General features: G+C 43.3%; 1 protein-coding gene and 1 long non-coding RNA gene across 15 annotated transcripts in view; one reads left to right on the forward strand and one right to left on the reverse strand.

Annotated features, from left to right (window-relative positions):
* The window catches only part of ATXN1 (ataxin 1), a 416,282-nt gene that overhangs the window by 133,487 nt on the left and 262,020 nt on the right, over positions 1-20,775 (forward strand). The window lies entirely within an intron of this gene.
* Positions 16,091-19,221, reverse strand: LOC147580738 (uncharacterized). Its single transcript, XR_015251047.1, has 2 exons — positions 19,092-19,221; positions 16,091-18,447 (listed from the first exon to the last, which is right to left on the reverse strand). It is a non-coding gene; the product is annotated as an uncharacterized LOC147580738 (long non-coding RNA).

Consider the following 20,775-nt stretch of genomic DNA (forward strand, 5'->3'; position numbering starts at 1 on the left):
AGGCTAGGGGCAAATATCTAGATTGTCGGCTTGGTTCAGATGAATTCAGGTAGCCGAAATAGTTTTGTTTTGTTTTTAAATTTTTTTTTTAATGTTTTATTTATTTTTGAGACAGAGAGAGACAGAGCATGAACGGGGGAGGGGCAGAGAGAGAGGGAGACACAGAATCGGAAGCAGGCTCCAGGCTCTGAGCCGTCAGCCCAGAGCCTGACGTGGGGCTCGAACTCACGCACCGCGAGATCGTGACCTGAGCTGAAGTAGGACGCTTAACCGACTGAGCCACCCAAGCGCCCCTAGCCAAAATAGTTTTAAGCCTGTCTGCTTTATTGAAACATCTTTCTTTTACATCATGGCTCCAGCAATGTGTGATTATTTATTGGTAGTTCTTGTGAGGGAATTGTTTGCGCGCAAATTGATTGTGACGAGTTAGCCAGAAATTCAACACAACTGACATTCCTTCCGAGTCTGGATTTGTTCAAAGACCAGTTTTGAATTGGCTAAGGCAATAAATGGATGGATGGGCACTTGGGTTATTTGAGATCTGGAATTCCCAGGGTCAGAGGGGATATTTTGGTCTAAGAAAAATGGCATTTCGTGCGTGTCTATTGCTGGGGGGGGAGTGTTAATTTGTGTAAACATTTAGGTAACAGTTGAACATTATCCAGTAAAGATAAATGTGTTTTACTCTGACTCGGCAGTTTTGCTTCTAAATTTATTCCCTAGAAGAACTTCTTTACAAATGTACCAGAAAACATGCATGCCGTCCATCACAGCTTTGCTTATATTACTAATGGTTTAAAAAAATACACCCAGGGGTGCCTGGATGGCTCAGGCAGTTAAGCATCCGAGTTTGGCTCGGGTCATAATCTCACGGTTCGTGAGTTCGAGCCCCGCATCGGGCTCTGTGCCGCCAGCTCAGAGCCTGGAGCCTGCTTCAGATTCTGTGTCTCCCTCTCTCTTTGCCCCTCCCCCCCCAAGAATAAATAAACATTAGAAAAAAAATACAACCAAACCACCCAAATGTTTATCAAAGTACTATGGATAAGAAAATTGAGATATAATCAAAGAATATTGTGCAACAACAAACATGAGTGATCTAAAAGTGTGTAGAACAATCCAGGTGAATTTCAACAACCTGATATTAAGTCCCCCCCTTCCCCAAGAAAAAGTAGGTTGAAGAAAAATTCATACAATATGAATGACTCTGTTTGTACAATTCCGAACATATGCATAACTAAACAAGTAGAATTTCATCCCGAGACAGTTAAGAAAAGGCTGAAAGCCTAGAAAGACATCCATTAAAACCCTTTTCCCTCCGAGCTGAGGTGGAAATGAAAACCTACCAGCTCTTTCTGCCACTTAAAGGCTTCTATGAAATTTCTAAGTACCCTACATAGTAACTCTTGAAAATTCCACGTACACACGGTTAGCAGACTAAAACCCAACAGAAGGACGGCTGGGTAACAAACAAATCATGCATGCAGAATATTTTTATTTCAAATAATTTACATTCCCGAAATAGAATTTTCAGAGGAGCTTTTCTTGAATGATGTTAGATAGACGGATATACCTAAAAATAGAGCTGTAGTTTTTAATAAATGAAAATTAGTCAAGATCCTAATCAGTACTTCCTGTATTCGGTGCTAATTTTGTCACTTTATTACTTTTGTTAACAAGGGTGGTGCCCATTCTCACATCTCTTGTATTCTGCTTGTTTGGATGTCATTGTGAGACCACCCCACCGCCATCCACCATCATCATCATCCCCATCATCATCAGGGCACATGCTTTTGCAAGCTCTGAGCTTATAGCTACTTACACATGTCGCATCGAATGCAAGCCTGTTCCCGCCTCAGGGTCTTTGCCTTACTGGTCCCTTGACTTGATCCTCCTCCCCCACACCCCCTCCACCCCCTGGCCTCATGACTCACCCTCTTACTTGATCCGGATCTTTGCTCAAATGTCACTTTAACTGAGAAGTAACCCTTCTCAGGGGGTGTAAACACCCCCATCACTTTCCATTCCTTTAACTGGTTTAATTTTTTTCTCTATTGCACTTTGATGTGTTTTTTTTTGTCTCCCTTCTTCCACTAAAATCTAAGAGGCTTAGAGTTGATGTAAGTGGGGGCTGTGCCTGCTTCAGTCACTCTTGTCTCGGCGTCTGGCACTGGGCTGGCATATCTCAAGGCTCAATTATTACACAGTGAGTGAATGACTGACTGAATCATTCCAGTAACTCTTTGAGACAGATACTGCTACTGTCATTCTAAGTACTTTTAAAAATGGAGGGTCTGATATCTTAAACCCCTTGCCCATATGCACCCAGCTGGTGAGTGGTGGGGGCTGGAATTCAAAGGCAGAGCACCTGACACCAAAGCCTAGTCCTGGCTCTCCTTTTCTGCCTTCGGTCATCTGTCCCTGATGCTGATGTGACTTTTTTTTTTTTTTTTTTTTTTGCATAAGAGCATCTTTCCGTCTTTTCAGATGATCGAATCATCAATTGTTGAATTCCCCAAATATACCTTTATAACGAATAGTTATGGCCCCTTTTAGGGCTCTGTCTCACGTATGCAAAGATTCCTTCCACATTTCAGATTCAGCAAAAAAAAAAAAAAAAAAAAATTCTTTTTTGTCCATATTGCCTTCTCCAGCCTCCCACGCCGTGTTTAGTGCAGTTGTCGGGGCTCTGAGACCACAGCGGGTGTGTGAGAGCAGCAGACAGGACTCTGAGTAGAACGATTTATAGATAACCCGCTGAGCTGTGTTATCTTCTAAATGCATGTGTCCTTAGACCATTTCTGATGGCATCTAATGACCTTGCCTGAACATGTGCTGCCTTGTAATCTGCGCTCATTTGTCACTTTCTAGATTTTGTCACTTTCTGCTAGATTCACTAAAATAACATGGATGGGGAAAGCAAAATAAATATGAGGGGCGCCCGGAATGCTTTATTTCTTCTTTTAATTTTCTTTGACTGGTTTTGGGAGCTAGGAGCGGGCTCTAAAGTTAAAAATAAAACAACTAGGGTTAGGAGCTGACGTTGTCATCTTTTTAACAGAACCTCAGATGTTGAGGGGGGCCCCTGAGAGTTCTGTGGTCAGTGAGGAGAAGTGTAGTCTCGCAGGACTCTATGCTTGGCTGGCGGGTGACGTGGGTGGCCGTCCTAGAACCTGGCTGTACCTACTCCCTTTTGGGGGTTCCTTCCACAGCCCGGCTGCCTTTCCCTCCGTGCTTTGCTCACCCTGCTGTAAGCCTGTCTATGCCACGGAGAGTAAAAGCCTTTTCTGGGACCACACATTGGCCAACTGATTATCAGCAGCCTCTGTTCTCCTAGGTTATCTGGCTTCCTCATCAAAACCATCTTTTTTGACCTTAGTGGGCCATGGTGGACTGCCCACAGGGCTCAAATGATCTCTGTTGAGGATGTGTATTAACTATTGCTCACACTTGCCAGAATCCTAGGACATGAGGATCTTAATCTTGGTGTGTGTGTGTATGAGAGAGAGAGAGAGAGAGAGAGAGAGAGAGAGAGAGAGAGAGGTGGGGGAAGGGAGAAGGGGATGAGAAAAAGGGGAGGGAGAGAGAGGAGGGAGGGAGAGAGAAAGGGAAAGAGGGAGACAGGGGCAGAGAGAGAGAAGAGAGGGAATGAATATGAATAATGAGCATTTTAAATCTACAACCATGGACGATTTCTGCTTTTTCTTTGGCATAGGAATAAGCCCAGACAAAATCGCTTCTGTCGGAAAAGTTCGGAGGTGGCTACTCTTGCTTTAAAGTCAAAATAATACTAATATTTAATGAGCACTTATTACGGTCCAGATACCATACTAAACACTTTACATACATTGTAAAATTCAATGGTCACAGCAACCCCGTGAGGTAGTTCTTGTTATTCGTCCCATTTGATGGATGAGGAAGTTGAGACTCCGAGAGGATAAACAATGTGCCCAAGGTTGCAGAATGACAGAGCTTTGAATTTGAATCTAAGCAGTCTGACGCCAGATCCTGTGCCATTGTTTCCCTGATCACAGAAATGATGGTGTATATTCATTTTAGAAACCTGGAAAAACAGGGGGGAAAAAAAAGTGAAAGGCAGATCACTCGTAAGATAACCGTGAACATATTTCGTATTTCTAGTCATATACCCTCTTCTAACTGGCATCATGCTGATTGTACCACTGGCCCATATAAGGGGAACGTGTCGCTAGGCCATTTTCAATCCCACATAGCATGATTTTATTGCCTATATAGTTTTACATCTCTTATTGATACTAGAATTTACACAAGTAATCTAATGTGTTGAGCATTTAATTCTCCAGATTTTTTGCAGTCATTAGTGATATACTGTGCCATACATGTCCTTGAACATGTATCTTTTCTGAACATCTCTGATTGTTTTTTTAGGATGAATCTTTAGAACCGGAACTGTGGGTTCAAACAGTAAGAGCCTTTTTAAGATTTTGATACATTATTATTAAAGTACTCTATTTTAGCACTCATCAACCGTGAAAAGGAATGGCCATGTGTCTGCATTCTCGGACAGCACTAAGTGCTGTAATAAAAACACAGAATCAAAAACCTTGCCAATTTGAGAAGTTCAAAATTACATCTTGTCTTAATTTTCTTTTGTGTGTGGTTTTGAGTGAGGTTGGACATTTTTTTTCCATACATTTTCTGTTTTATACATATATATTTTAAAACCAACTATGTTCTTTGCTAATTTTTTGTATTCGGACATATATTTTTTACTTATATATGTGTTCATTTTGAATAAGGATGTTAACTCTTAGTTCATGATGTTAAAATATTTTTCCCACTTTGATATGTTCCTTTGAATTTTATTCATGGTGAACTTCACATACAGATATTCCAAACGTATGTAGTCCAACATTTTTTTTTTTCTTGTAGACCTAAAAAAGCCTTCCATGCACTAGGATCAGATGAATATTCACCTATAATTTGTTCTAGTTTTTTTATTGTCTTGTAGTTTATATTTAGAGCTTATTTTGATGTGTGATCTCAGGCATGAGGATCAGATGAATCTTGCCAAATAGCTCATCAGTTTTCACACGCCATTTATTTCATACTCTTTTACCCTACTCGTAGGAAACACTGTCTTTATCATGTACTAGGTACTTTTATGAACTTGGGTATATTTCTGAGCTTTATATTCTGTTCTCTTCATCTTTGTGGTTTTGCATGTTAGTTTGGTTCCGTGGCTTTCATCAGTTTTTAACATGTACAGTCTTGGATTCTTCCATAGAACTTTCTTTTTCCAAGAGTCCTTAGCTATTTTTAGCCTATTTATTCTTCCATGTAAACATAAGGCCAATTTGGTCAGATTGTAAAACGTCTTTTCAAAATAAATTTTAATGGTCACAGATTGTAAGTTAATCTGGAGAGAATTGAAGTCTTTACACTTTTGCAAGTTTGGATCCGGGTAGTTAGTCTCATTCAAGACTTGTATTTGCCCCTCGGTGAAGTGTTGTCTATTTTCATAGGACTTGAACAGTTCTTGTTAATTTTTCTTAGAGATTTTATAAAATTGTGCACTTGGTCATTATTTCTCTCATATTTTTAGCTCATTGCTGGTTTATACAAAAACTCCCTCTGTGTGTGTGTGTGTGTGTGTGTGTGTGTGTGTGTGTGTGTGTATCATATATATAAATGCTTGTTCTGTGCATGTGTACACATACATCTTGTAATAACTGGCCATCTTCTTGACCTCACAGAGTTGTAGTAGTCTTTCAGCTAATTCCTTTAGACGGTCTAAATAGGCGATCATAGCATTTCTAATAATGAAAATATTGCCTCCTCCATTTTAACGTTCTTAACTTTCATTTCGTCTAGGACATCCCAATGTCATGTTAAATAATAATGGTAGAGCGGGTACACTGACTTCATTACTGAATTTACTTATTGACTCTTTCTTTTAACTTTGAATAAGATGTTGGCTATTGGTTTATGGCAGACAGATTTATTGTGGCAAATAAGTAGTATTCTGTTCCAATTTTCAATACCCCTTCCCACCCCTTCCCACCCCTTCCCCCTTCAATACCCCAATTTTTTTAAATGTCTTTTTAGCATTTTCAGTAATAACTCTTTCTATTGAACCAGCGATGCTGTGAATGGCATAATGTATAATCTCTATATACATAATCTCTGTATAATCTCTGTATCATGCCTGGAGGCTTTGAAATTACTTGTCCCCCAAATTATTTAACTCAGGTCCTTATTTTTTTTATTAATGTTTATTGATTTTTGAGAGAGAGAGAGAGATACACACAGAGCGTTAGCGGGGAGGGGCAGGGAGAGAGCAAGACACAGAATCTGAAACAGGCTCCAGGCTCTGAGCTGTCAGCACAGAGCCTGACCACGGGGTTCGAACCCATGAACTATGAGATCATGAGCTGAGCTGATCAGATGCTTAACTGACTGAGCCACCCAGACACCCCAAACTCAGGTCCTTATTTAACTCAGGATGAAAGCCCATCCCCCCCGGGCCCTGCTTAATACACACAATATTTTCCTGATCAAGATTTTTACTTCTCAAATTAATACTAAAGATTTTAATTTTTCTAGGGTATCTGCCATTTCTGTATTTAACCTTTCATTAACACAGAGACAAACTTACATATTCTTTTTTTTTTACATATTCTTAAAATTAAAAAATATCTTCAGTATTTTTGGTTTTATTCTACTCCCTTTTAATTTGGTTTAGTTGATCAATTCTTTGGAACGTTAGCTTAACGAGCAATAAATCTCGTCTGTTTTTTGGATATTTTCAAGGGCCACCTTTTGACATCTTTTCTATTTGCAATTTTGAGTTCGTTTCTGTCATTTATTTTTGTGTGCTCTGTCTTCATTTTGCTTTCCCTAGGTGTATTCCCCTTTTCCAATTTCTTGAGTGGATTGCTCTTTTAAGGATCTTCTTAATGATGAAAATATGTAAGGTATTTGCTGGAGTGTGGACTGCCTACACTTTAAGATATAATGTGATCCTTATCTCTATGGTCTCAATCTGCAGTTGCATAATTTAGCATTTCTTAGGCTCTCACCTGTTTCGAAGAACGTTTTGTAAGTGTACATGTTTATTTGAATTGTTTATGCTTCTCTCTACTCGTTGAAGTTCACTGCGTTGTGATCATGGAATATTGAGGTGTAGTCAGGTTTCCTAGATGTCTCCGTACGTGATTGACTTCTGCTGATGTTCCACGGGTCTCTGTATAGAAGGTGCATGCTGTAATTATCAGGTTGATGTAGTCATAAGATGAGCCTTATTATTATTTTACCCTGCTTCCCTAGACTCTTATTAAATTTCCATCTGCTTACTTTTCCAAAGACGGAAGGCAGTGGGGTACACGTTCACAACACCATTGCATGACTCTCAGTCTCTGCTTATCTTTCTTTACATGTTTCTGTCCTATGTTATCTAGCTTGGCACATACGAAGTTAGCATTTCTTTTGCATGTACCCCTTGTCAGTAAAAACCAATACTCCTGTTTAATGCGTTAAATATTTAATTCTGATTTTATTTTCATGTATCGCTTTTCTTTTTTTTTTAGTTCCATTATATTTATTTTTTAATACTTTAATTTACCTTAAGTAAATTCTATGCCCAACCTGGGGCTTGAACTCACGACCCTGAGGTCAAGAGTCAAATGCTCTACTGACTGAGCGAGCCAGGTGCCCCTAACGTTGCTTTTCGATATGCAGTGTCCTAGTGTTCCTTTGCCCCAGTCCTCTTTCTTTTCACTTAGGAAAAATTCTTTTTCAATGTTTATTTATTTTTGAGAAACAGAGACAGAGCATGAGCAGGGGAGGGGCAGAGAGAGAGAGACACACACACACACACACACACACACACACACAGGATCTGAAGGAGGCTCCAGGCTCCGAGCTGTCAGCACAGAGCCCGACACAGGGTTTGAATTTACAGACCGTGAGATCATGACCTGAGCCAAAGTCGGACGCTTAACTGACTGAGCCACCCGGGCGGCCCTCTTTTCACTTTTAGAGCTTTCTTGCAGCTGGCATAGAGGTCATTCTTAATTTATGATTCCACCTGAGACCCTTTCCTTCTTGAAAGAGAATTAATACCTACCTTCAACGTTGTTCTACTTGTTCTCATTTTTGGCATTGTTTATTCTTTTTCCTTTTATGATTCCTTGAGGTTTCTCCCATTTTCCATTTTGCGTGACAAGACTTACCCTCTGACAGTTTTCAAGTTAGAATGTTTCATTTTTTAGTTATCTAATTACATTTCAGAAAAAAAAAAAATGACCTGTATTTCTGTAAGGGCGATGTCAAGAAGCTTTTGACCATACTTTGTGTGAGACGAGATTAACACATTTTTGATCTCCTTTGGGATTCTCCTTTCCTTTTAAATATTTTGATTGAACTGATTATTATTTTGTAAATGTGGTACAAATTTTCTTGTAAGAATTACCTAGATAACCTGTATCGTTTTCTAACTATATTCGGTTGTTTGCTGTTTCTGTGGCTTGACTACATATTATAAACTATATGAAAGCATAACTGCTCCTTTATCTTGTTTTTTGAATTAAATTTTTGGTTGACTAGAGAGCTTCTTCAAGTGCAGTTAACCCTTGAGCAACATGGGTTTGAACTGTGCAGATCCATTTATATGCAGATGTTTTCCCGTGAATGTATTTTCTCTTCCCTATGCTTTTCTTAATAACATTGTCTTTTTCTGTGGCTTACTTTATTGTAAGAAGACAGTGTATGATTCAAAGACAAAGTCTGTGTTAATTGACTGTTGATGGTATCAGTAAGGCTTTCAGTCAACGGTAGGCTATTAGTAAGTAGTTAAGTTTTGGGAAAGTCAAATTTATATGCAGATTTTCAGCTCCATAGGTGTTGCTTAAGGGTCAACTGTATAATATTTTTATGAAGTTCATTTTCTTAGTGATGCTTCGCATCACTTTTTAGCTCTCATACCTTCACAGAAAGCTTGCTTTGTTACAATTCCTGTATCAAAATTCTTCACCATCAGGGCTGTGCCGCTGGTTGGTTTATTCCTTCCATTGTCAACTACAAGTCTAAGGCCAGCCTGATTTTTCTTCCGTCTTATAACCTGGGTGCCTGTATTTTTTCCCTTCCTCATTGGATGCTAGTGATCTTCCTACTTTGACCTCAAAATTCAAACGTTTCACTGGAAAGTAAATAGAAGACTGTTTTCTGTAATTTATATACGTGCATATACGTGGATCTATGTGTCTGTGTCTGTTTTCATTCATTTGTTTTCTAGTACGGAGTGAGCTTTTGTTTTTTTTGTTTTTTGTCTGGGAATCAGGTATTTCTTCAACTCAGAAAAGTTTTCTTACATGATGTCTTTAATAATTGCTCCTGTGGTATTTGTTCTGATTACTCCAGGAGCCACAAATACCTATATCTTGGCTTCCTATTCTGTCTTCAATATCCATCATAGTCTACGTTGTTGTCTTCTTGTGCTCCCTTTGGTATAGTTCTTGAAGTCTGTTCTTGACATCACTGATTTGACTTTTGAGTTTGTCTTTCCTTGTTGTTGGTCCTAAGGTAGCTTTAAATGATACTTTTGAAAATGGACAGTTGAAAAAAATCCGTAATTTTTTTGTAATTCAGTCCATTTCTTTTTGGTGTCATTCACGTGTCTTACCTTAATCTTTCGTGTTTTGTTCCAGAGTCTGGGTTTTCTCCCCCCCCCCCTTTTTTTTTTCAGTTTTCAAGCAAAAATCACATCTTGCTTGAAACTTATTTCTATTTCCAGCAGTAAATCTTTTTCAAAATTAGCTTCTTCCTTCATTTCTTGGATGTTTTATCTACAAGTCTTTATTGGCCCAAGGTTGCTTGTTTTCTTCTCATGGTGCTGAACTACTTTTTCAAGAAGGAGAGTCACAGGTCACATTTCTGGATCAGCCTTTTATGTTATGCTTTGTATGTTCTATCAAGGGAAACTGTCTTAAAAATGATGGCAGGTGTCTGGTGCCTTTCTCTATCTTCCAGCACTGACGGGAGCATATTTTCCCCTGTATTTACATTCTTTTGTTAGTGATGTTGAGATCGATAATGCGCTCTGAAGGCAGAGAGAGGGGGGCAAGAGGAGAGACTTCTTGAAGAAAATCCGATATTTAGGGGGCACGTGGGTGGCTCGGTTGGTGGAGCACGTGACTCTTGATCTCGGGGTTGTGAGTTCAAGCCCTGCGTTGGGTGTAGAGATTACTTAAAAATAAAATCGTATATATAAAAAAAAAAAAAAAGAAAATCAGATACTTAAGGAACTAAATTTCCAAAACACAGATGGAGACAACTTTAAATTGTGGAAAACATTTATGGAGTTCTCTTCAATAATGAACTCCCCCAGGACACTCAGCACGTAAAGTGACTTATAAAAGTTAGACTTGCACATAAATTGTCAGACACAGAGTCTTTGTTTATAGTAAGCCACACCTGTACCTCTGTAATAGTCCCCATGTGTGTGAAGCTGCATGGTCCAATTAGGTACAGAAGAACACCCAAGTCACTTGGCCTGCAGTCATGTTTATGATTCAGAGCGATGTCCATTTCACCCTTTGCACTCTTCCTGGCAGCATTTGGCATCTGGGTTCTGGTTTTTCAGCCTAGCACGTGGTTGCTTCCCTCCAGAAGCTTCGGTGATCCTTGCAAGACCTCTCCTACGAGGGAGAGCAAGCATGCCGGCATATTTTTAAGGAAACAAAGAACAGTAGTGTCCCATGTCTTTGAACAAGAGTGGAGAAATCGTTCTTTCCACATCTGAACACAGTGGAGTCAGAAGCAACTAAATTGTAGGAAAGGACACGGCGGGGGTGGGGGGGGGCCAGGGGCTTAATGGATCTGAGGAGCTTTATTTATTGACTTGTATTTTCTTTCCGTTATTGTCAATGAAGGTGACTCAGAAAAAGAGAAATCTCGGAGAGAGAGAGAGTGAGGGGGAGGGAGGGAGTGAGAGCAGCCACATAGGTAGAGCCGGTTTGCCTGCTTGCTGGAACACCCGGTCACAGACAGTTCTAGAACAGAGGGAGGGCAGCATGCTGGGGCTCGGTGGAGCAGACCTGGACTCAATGTTATGGCCCATAGGCCGAGTCAGTGGTTCCTACTGAAATGTCACTGTGCACGTTGTACTTTTGTCTGGAGATCCGTTTATAACTTAAGGCACAAACTCCTGACTTTTTTCCCGATGAGACTTTAATCTCTCATTTACTGATAAAATTATATATGCCGAGGAGATGTGAGAGGAAAACAGATGAAGAATCCTTTGGGCTCACCACAGGTTGAGCAACTTCCTTTCCTCTGCAGGCTTGAGCATTTCAAACCCTCTCCTGGGGGCGCCTGGGTGGCTCAGTCGGCTAAGCAACCGACTTCAGCTCAGGTCATGATCTCATGGTTTGTGGGTGCGAGCCCTGCGTCGGGCTGTGAGCTGACAGCTCAGAGCCCGGAGCCTGTGTCTCCCTCTCTCTCTCTGCCTCTCTGCCACTCGTGCTCAGTCTTTCAAAAATATATAAATGTTTAAAATTAGAAGAAAAAAAAACCACACTTCTCCTGGATGCCCCAGAAGCACCTGTCGTGAGTTGCAGTCCTGCAGTTGACCACATTAGGCTCTCTGATCAATTTCTTATAGGTTTGGATGTGACAAATGAGCGAGGAACCGTCCTTACAGATCCAGAAGGAATGATATGGAGATCCCCTTGACCTGTGATATCTTTGTTTTCTGGGAACACATTTTGATGTAAAGCGAGCGGTATTTCCTAATGATAGACCATGGTTGCATCAGGCAGATGGGTGTATTTTCATGTGTTTTGACATGTCAGATGGAAACACACCTGGCTCACCTGGCCCCTTAGACTTCCCACCCCAGGATTGGACATGAAGGTAACACTGACACTTTGGAATGTGCTTTCCAAGGTTATCCGTGAACTAACATACACTTGACCTTGGAAACACTTTACATGTCCAGGTATCCACCACATGTGTTTAAAGGTGGGGCTTTCTTAGTGGCCTTGGTTGATTATTGAATATTGATTGAGCATAGGTATTGTGCTAGTTGTTCTTAATAATTTCATCCCCTGTCGCAACTCATTTGCCTAAGTATCATCATCCTGCCCATTTATGTATGGTTAAGGAAATGTAGACTTGGAAAGTTTCTATAACTTGTCCTAGGCCGCCTAGCTAGTAGGCTTTGAGGCTCATCCTGGGATCTCTGACTTGATAACCTACACGTTTTCTTTTTCTTTTTTTTAATTTTAGAGAGAGAGCATGAGCAGGGGAGAGGGGCAGAGGGAGAGAGGAAAACACCTTAAGCAGGCTTCATACTCACGCAGAGCCCAACACCGGTCTGATCCCACGACCCTGAGATCATGACCAGAGCCGAAATCAAGAGTTGGATGCTCAACTGACTGAGCCACCGAGGCGCCCCAATAACCTACATTTTTTTCTACTGCACTGTATTGGTTATTGATTTTAACAAAGACTGAGTTCTTCTAAAGAGCACGTCCTCCCAAAGTCCCTTAACCGAGAGTTCCAGCATCTTTATTCCCAAGCTTCCCCCTTTCCCCAAACATCATACCTGTTTCCCATGCTCCTTCAGTAACCCTGAATTGTGAGCAAATGGTCCTACAGAATGAGGGGGAGGGGGTTGTGTCCCTCAGTGCTGTCTAAGCTGTAAGGAGAAGCCCTGAGGTAGTGCCAAGATCATGAGCTGTATCTCCAGCCAGCCTCGTTCTAAACTGGTTCTCTTGCGGCTCTGGGAGAGCTGTACCCTCTCCAAGCTTCCACATCTGTGAAACGAAAGGTCGAGAGTAAGGGATCTCCCTAAGGTCCCTTCTAGTGCCCAGATTCTGCAGTCACATGCACCAGAAAATAAGAAGCCTGAACATACAAAACAGAAGTTAGCATTGTCATAAAATGTGACGTACACAAGGGAGTTAATGGAACACATAGCTCATGATAACATTTCACTGATAATGTGCTGCATGGTAATTGACTATTAGTGGGAGCAGTTCACGTAAGTGACTACAGTTTGTATAATTTTTACACAATGGAAACGACTTGTAATCATTTTTCACTGATTTGTTTACTAAGATCTATAAACAGTGGGTTTTCTTTCTCCTGATACAATGTAATATGATACATACATGTGCATGCAATTTACATATAACACGCAGACGTCTGGGGTTCCACCTCTGATAGTTGGGCTTCTCTGTATCCTCCTCTTCCAGAACCTAAGTGTGAAGCATTGTCCTTATCCCATTATCTTTTTATTGAGGGGCTCTTAGGACACCTCTGCAACTCCTCCCCATTGTTCAGATCTGGTTAAAGGGCCTTTACCAACCTCCCCTTCATGAAGTCTAATCCTAGCAGAGGACTGGACAAGCAGACCCCTGGTGTGTGGGTTCAGCTTCCATGGCCCCTTCCCACCAGGTCCTGTTCTTTTTGGGGAGATTGTGCCTCCTGGTGCCACCCTAGAGAAAACCCAGACGCAGGGACCAATGGGGACCAACCCACGTCTCTCATGTTACGGCCGTGCTGCCCGCCAGCACCCTACACGCTGCCTGCTGTGAATCTTGCCTGTGGGAGCCCCCCTGGGCTCATCGCTTCTCCAGCCCGGGTGCTACTTCGCCTTCACCCCAGAACTTCCTCTCCCTGGCAGCCCCTTTGCCCCACTTGGCCCCCACGCCTCCCTTGCTTCTGACTGTTCTGGAGGAACCTCCTCATTCCGTTCTCGCGCTCAGGCCCTCTCTTGCCTCTGTAAACCTCTGCCACAGCGTTTATACTTGATTTGTGAGACTCAGCTCAGAGGTCCCAACAAAGCCTGAGTCAAGCCTAGTGCTTCGGTGAGCTCACCCCATTTATGGTGGGGTGGGGCCTCTCTCCCTGCTGGGTCACCCGCTCATCTCAAAACTTGCCTTTCCTTGTGGAAATTTGTTTTAGATTCTGTTTTGACTGCCAGGGGCTCAAGGCTGGGTAAACTCAACCGTGGGGCTGTTGGGAGGTTCTGCCGCGAAAATTCTATTACGGGACGGAGGGCGGGACTGGGGAGAGGCGGGGCGCAGTGAGGGATGCTGCTGCGCCCCCAGGGGGCACAGGGAGGGGAGGGGGCAGGCGGCAGGGAGGGGAGTTGTAGAGAAGGGCTTACAGGCTCTGAGGCAGGGAAAGAGCCAGGGAGAATGGTAGCTGAGAAAAGGAATAACCCCAGACCTGCCTTCAGGGGGTGCCTGGCTCTGGGGCAGAGGCCACAAGCTGGTGAGAACCAGGCTCTTACAGTTCCCAGTGATTCTGGGTAACTGACTGTGGCTCAGTCAGCCCCGGGCACCCACGTACACTTGGGAACCCCAGTGTCCTTTCTGAGGGTAGTGTGTATTCCCTAAGATAGCAACGTGCCAGCCTCTTTATACTCACGATCTCATAATTATATCATATTCCATTATATTGTAATAATTCCTGCTTTACAAATGCATAACTTTGAGTCTCACAGAGTTTACCCATGGTCATAGTGGGGTATGACCCCAGCTTGTGATTTCATCATATTTCCATCATTACGGCGGGCCTTAAGATGAAGTGAAATAAACTTTTACAAATAAGGGAATTATGGGGCACGTGGGCGGCTGTCCGGCTCTTGATTAGGGTCAGGTCACCATCGCAGCACCGTTCATGAGATCAAGCCCCACATCCGGCTCTGCACTCATAGCGCGGAGCCTGCTTGCGATTCTTTCTCCCTGTCTCTCTGCCCCCCCTCTGCTCCCACACGCTCTCTCTCGCAAAATAAATAAACTTTCCTTAAAAAAAAAATAAGGGAGTTACTGTAATCTGTCTCCCAATGCAGAATGTTGGCTGCTGGCCCGGGCTGGAACTTTAAGGAAAGTAAAGCTTTTGATTCTTCAGTTTAAAAATCAAAAGTCTGAAAGGACAGATATTTTTTCAGAGGGCAAAACAATGATTGAAGTATATTCATACTGAAACTGTGTTTCACTGGTGTGAATGCTGACGGGGTAGGGGTGGAAAAGAATTACAGAGCAGAAACCCCTAGGGCCTCAGGGGAGGCACCTTAGGGGGACCAAAGGGGAAAGATCCTGTAGACAAACTTTACCTACTTTCCGATTTGGGTCAGCACAGCTCTGCTTCACCTTCCTCTGGGATCAGAAGCATAGACGTTAGGGAGTTACTTTGCCTGTGCTGAGCTCCCAAAGGATAGTTGAGGGTGGGGGTAATATTAGCTCCTTTCATTTCCTTGGCATGGAACTTGAAGACTTGAAGATTCATGCATTACTCGAGAAGCCTCTCACTGTGACACGCATGAGAATTCTCTACTTGCAAAATAGATTCCCACTTGGACAGAACCTTCTAGTTGTATTTCTCCTCTGAGTTATTGAAACAAATAGATTTTAAGCGTTGGGGGCCCCCGCATCCTGTTAGAAGGTCAGAATGGAAACAGCGGGGTGTTAGCAATGCTGCTAGAAGAATCAACTGGCAGTCCCCTGGGTTCTACCTGTTACCAGCATCCTGCCTGCACATTGTTGTCTTCCTCTCTTGGAATAAAATCAATTCTGGCACTGAGCAGTTTGCTCTCTGTGCCTCATTAGAGTGAAGACATTAAGAATTATGTGTTCAGTTTTAGCATTTGGATCGGGTTTTTTTTTCTTTTCTTTTCACCCCCCCCCCCTTTTTTTTTTTGGACTACCTGTATAATTTCTGGAACAAGCCCGGCTTTGTTATGCTTCCTTAATCTTACCTCACCTGGCCTAGATAACGTGCATTCCAAATTGAATTGAGAGTTTGCAGTGAGGCCGCTTAGCAACAAGCTCTAACAGCTGGGTCATTTTCTAAGAATCAAAGGACATGGCTTCAGTTTCCAGGTCTGGCTTTGGCCTGCTTGGTGAGAGCTGACATTTAACTTGTCTCAGCCTGTGCTCTTGGGGATGATTAAAGTTGCTGCCTGATTCATAACTTATAGGTGATTACACTTGTGAAGTATTTTGAGGCCCTTTTCTTTCATTCATTTATTCAAACAAACATTTGTTGTTGAATGAATGGTGACTTTGATTTAAAAACACGACAGACATAAAACACTGGCAGCTTGTAGATAGCAATTTTTTTATTTGCTCTCCTAAAGGAATTTCATTACCAAATCCTCGTGAATCTTGAACCTCAAGAAGAATAATCCTTTCCTTTGTTGGGAGTTTTAAATTTAGAATAATCAGACAATAGTGAAGCATTCTGTTCAAAGCATTCCTTTTAGGCTACCCATTTATTATACACTGCTCTTAAGAAGAGATGAATTTGATTAGCGTTGAACATTCAAGTCGGTGTTTTTGCATTGCTAATACCAGGGAGAAATTTTCAAAAAGTTGTGCCTGCCGTTTAATATTATTATATAGTCAACTTTTAATTATCTGTACTGATCGAGTATAATCAGCAATGTGTATACACCAAAATCATTTCCCTTGGCTTTGGGAAGCATGGTATGATGCTTTTATACACCTTCCTTTATGGTTTTGCTCACACTGGTATTACAATTATGTCACATTCCTTGTGCACACGGCTCATCATAGGAAGGAAGAAGGGGTGCCTGGATGGCTCAGTGGTTTAAGCATCGACTTCAGCTCAGGTCACGATCTCACGGTTCCTGGGTTTGAGCCTTGCGTCAGGCTCTGTACTGACAGCCCAGAGCCTGGAACCTGCTTTGGATTCTGTGTCTCCCTCTATTTCTGCCCCTCCCTTGCTCGTGCTCTGTCTCTCTTTCTCAAAAATAAATAAATGTTAAAAAAAAAATAAATAAAGGAGGAAGAAAAAGCCCTATACCAGGGGGTTAGGGAAAGGTCAACTGGAGTTTAAAACATTTATTACAGATAATACATGGAATAAATGATCCCAAGGTTGTTCATTTTGATTATCAAATAGAAAACAACGGCCCTTAATTCACTGCAACTGCATAAGAGAAAAAAGCACAATAAACCCTGTACATGATTACCGTGTACCATTATCGTTTCTCCGTTCTGCATTTTGAAATTTTGCAAAAGCAAAAGTACCCAAGTCGCAGCCCAGTAACACTGCAGCAACGACCGCTGTCAGATGTGTGGCCTCCAGACCGTGCTGTACCCACCACTGGGGTTCCAGATAGGCCTTTCGAGGGGAACAGAAGAGCCGAAGTCTTGACCTATTAACATTTCTAAATAATGTCACTGTTGTGTTAGCTGTTACTGTTTATTACTAAAAATACCTCCTCCCTTTTTATTATTCAGGTTAAGCTTGTTTTTATCGGCAGCAGTTACAGAAGGGAATTTCTAGAGGGTCTGCCTTCTGCTTAATGGTCTTCTGGGTTTCAGAAGTCTTCTCATGGTGAAAATACAGTCTGCAGCAGCCTGCTCTAGAGCCCCTCCCCTCCTACCATTTTTCGCCCTCTCTGTGTGGCTCATTCACCTGAGTGATCGTGAAATTGCTTAGTTCGTGCTTTGCTAGCCAATGATGGCTGGCTCTTCCGTGGGAGATAAGGGAGGATCCCTAAGTGTGAAGGTGCTGATGCGTCGGAAAAGGAAACCATCTTCGGCTCCACAGTTTGGGGTGGGGCCAGTCCTCGGTAACTCAGTAGGGAGGTCTCCAGCCCCACTCACCTGGCCTGTGGGTCAGTGGAACCTGGCTGCCATCACTGGGCTTCAGCAAGTTGGAAACTGCACTTGGTATCTTCTCCTGGCTTGCCTGCCTGCCATCTGGTCATAGTTTCACCTGCTCCCACCCTCTTGCAGGTGACGTGGTAGCACAACTGTTGACATGCACCCCAACACCACATTGCCCCAGCTGGACACCAAGCAAGGGAGAGCCCTGGGAGGGGTGAGGTGTGGCTCTTTGTGCAAGGCAGCTTCTAAATTCATGTTCTCGCCAGCCAGTCAGCATTGCAAATAAATGTCACCTTGTGGCCACCATCTGCCCTGCAGCAGAACCGATCTCACATTCGTGAAACAGATTCCATTACCTGGCCCCAGGTGCCCTTTGCTCCCTGCTGCCCCCGTCTCCATCTCTGCTGACCTTCTCATCACTTCCAAGTCCAGAAGCCAGCTTCCTCCTGTTGTTCTCACTTACGCCCTTGTTCTGACCTGCTCTTTACAAAAGGAGAGGAAAACCAGTGGGCCAATGTCTGCTATGAGTGTGGTTTGGGCCACATGTTATATACACAATTGAACTTTAGCTTGGCATCAGCTTTCTGAGACAGGTGTTTGTCTCGTTTCACAGCTGATGAACTTGGGAGTCAAGCTAATAAGTAACTTCCCTGAAGTTACACAACTGGTAGCGGTAAAACTAAGATTAATACTCAGCTTTGATTCAAAACCTGTTCCCTTTCTGTGTGTGTGTGTGTGTGTGTGTGTGTGTGTGTGTGTGTGTGTGTGTGTTCCTTTTTTTGACTATCTGGATACTTCACTTCCGAGGTAGCATATTATTCTGAAATTTAAAGAGAAAGAGAATCTTTAAGCCAAAGGAAAGATTCTAATGATAGAGTTTCAGGTATCAGGAAGGTGCTGGAGGGCTGTGATCTTAAAACCATCCCACACTGGCGACCAGCCCCTGCAAGGTGTGACAAGCTATGTTCCATGCATCAAAGCATCATTCTTAATTGACTCTGCTTCTTTTACTTAATCCTAGGCTGCTTGCTTCTATACCCAGCACAGTTGAGAACTCCCTTCTCTTTGCCGTGCTGGCCAGAGACGTGTGCTTTTCTGGTTTCCTAATAAAACTTGAACCGAGATCGGGAACCCCAAATATTTTACTCCCAGCCTTCTCGCTCACGATGGATTCGGCAGCACTCCATTTAGGAGTGTGCGTTCCCTTACATCGAAAACGGCTTCATGTTGTTCATCAGGGGGCCTCGAGAGCCATTCTTCCCCAGGAAACATTTTTCTGCCCTGCTGCCGGAACTGTGACCAGCCGAAGGTGCGGTCCCTACATGCCCAGCAGGCCTAAGGGGCGTGGGTGAGCACATCCGTCTTATACCCCCGAGACGCCCGCCGCTGACGAAGTTCCCTTACTGAGCCCAAAGGAATTTTCCTCCTTCCACCGGAGGTGTTTATAACCTCTAATTTGCTCACCATGCCTCTTGTAGAAAGGAGTAGGAGCTCAAGCCGCTGGCAGCCTGCCACGTTGCCGCTGCCGGCTCGCGTCCCGGAGCGGTGGCGCTCCCGTGTGGGTGCGGGGATGCACGGGGGGCGGGCGGAGGGCGGCCGGGGAGGGAGCGCCGAGGCCCCGCCCTGCGCCGCGCGCCCCGGAGGTGTGCGCCGGGGCCGAGCGGCCAGCCAATCAGGGGGCGGGGCGGGGCGGGGCGGGGCGGGGCAGCCAGGCCGGGAGGGGAGGAGCTGAGACGAGCGAGCGGGTGGGTGGTCCTGCTTGTTGGAACAGCTCCTTTGCAAAGCTCTTGTAATCAGTGCTTAGCCCTCTTGTACTCCGCGCCTGACGGTGAAGGGCATGGCCCTCGCTGCAGATGGGTCTCGGGGAAGGGCTCCCCTTTGTGCCGCTGTGGTAACCTCCACCTGATGCTGTGGGCCTGGAATTGCGCTCTGACCTCATTTCCCGTAGGAGTGGAAGGGTTTGGGAGGAGGACTAATTAGGACCTCATTAAGCACTTACCACCAAGTACAATCATTTTCCCGAAAAGGTAACCTAGTCGCGGAATAAAAAGCCAGACACACTTGTAACATAACATCGGAATACAGACTCATTGTAGATGAAAGCTTTTTGTAGTTGTGGAAAATGGTCGTTTTAAGAGCATCTTTATGTATCAGTGTTACAAAGGGACCCTTTATAATTATTTTTTAATGTTTATTTTATTTTTGAGAGAGAAAGAGAGAGAGAGCAGGGGACGGGCAGAGAGAGAGAGGGGGGAACAGAGGATTTGAAGCAGGCTCTGTGTTGACAGCAGGCAGCCCCAGCGGGGCTAGAACTCATGGACTGTGAGATCATGACCTGAGGGGAAGACCCACTGCTTAACTGACTGAGCCACCTAGGTGCCCCCAAAGGGATCCTTTAAAATGTAATTTTAGGGGTGGCTGGCTGGCTCAGTCTGTAGAACCTGTGACTCTTGACCTTGGGGTTGTGGGTTCAAGCTCACGCTGGGTGTAGAGATTACCTAAAAATAAAATCTTTAAAAAAATGTGATTTTAATATGTTTGCCCATCTTGAAAGTTGTCTCATAATCTGAGTTTCACCTGAGGTTACAGACACATTCCCCTCCCCCCCCCCCATATTTGTGGACATCCAGCAGCAGATACTAAACGTCAGAATAGGATTGCTTTGTTTACTACACTTGCAGCAGAAAGTAACTGGGAGTTGGAGAGCTTTCTTGACCAAGAAGGAAAGAGTCACTCCTTTAATGCTGCCTGGCCAGGTTCCAGCTTATTGGCCTAAAAAGAGAAGGCACCACCGGTGTGATTGCTATAAGTCCCCTTGGCCTTACCTAATTAAAACAGGGAGAGAATATAATAAGAAGCAAAAGACATCACTGTAGAGGCAAAAAAAAAAAAAAAAAAAAAACAAAAAAACAAAAAACAAAAAAACAAAAAAAAACCCAAAAAACCCCTCTAAACCCCCAAACCCCCCAAAACTCAAGTAGGTGACTTAACAGGCCCTAATAACACGTAGTTATTTGTTTTACTTTTATTATCACATCTAATGTTTCAGAGACATCCACCATATAGTTGAAGGCCTCGTGCTGCCTGCTCTCAGACATATCCTTCCTTGCTTTTTGAGGCTAACCAGAATGGAGAAAGAACGTGGAAA

The sequence above is a fragment of the Puma concolor genome, chromosome B2 (genome assembly GCF_028749965.1).
Source record: "Puma concolor isolate L17-30 chromosome B2, mPumCon1.1.hap2, whole genome shotgun sequence".
NCBI lineage: Eukaryota > Metazoa > Chordata > Mammalia > Carnivora > Felidae > Puma > Puma concolor.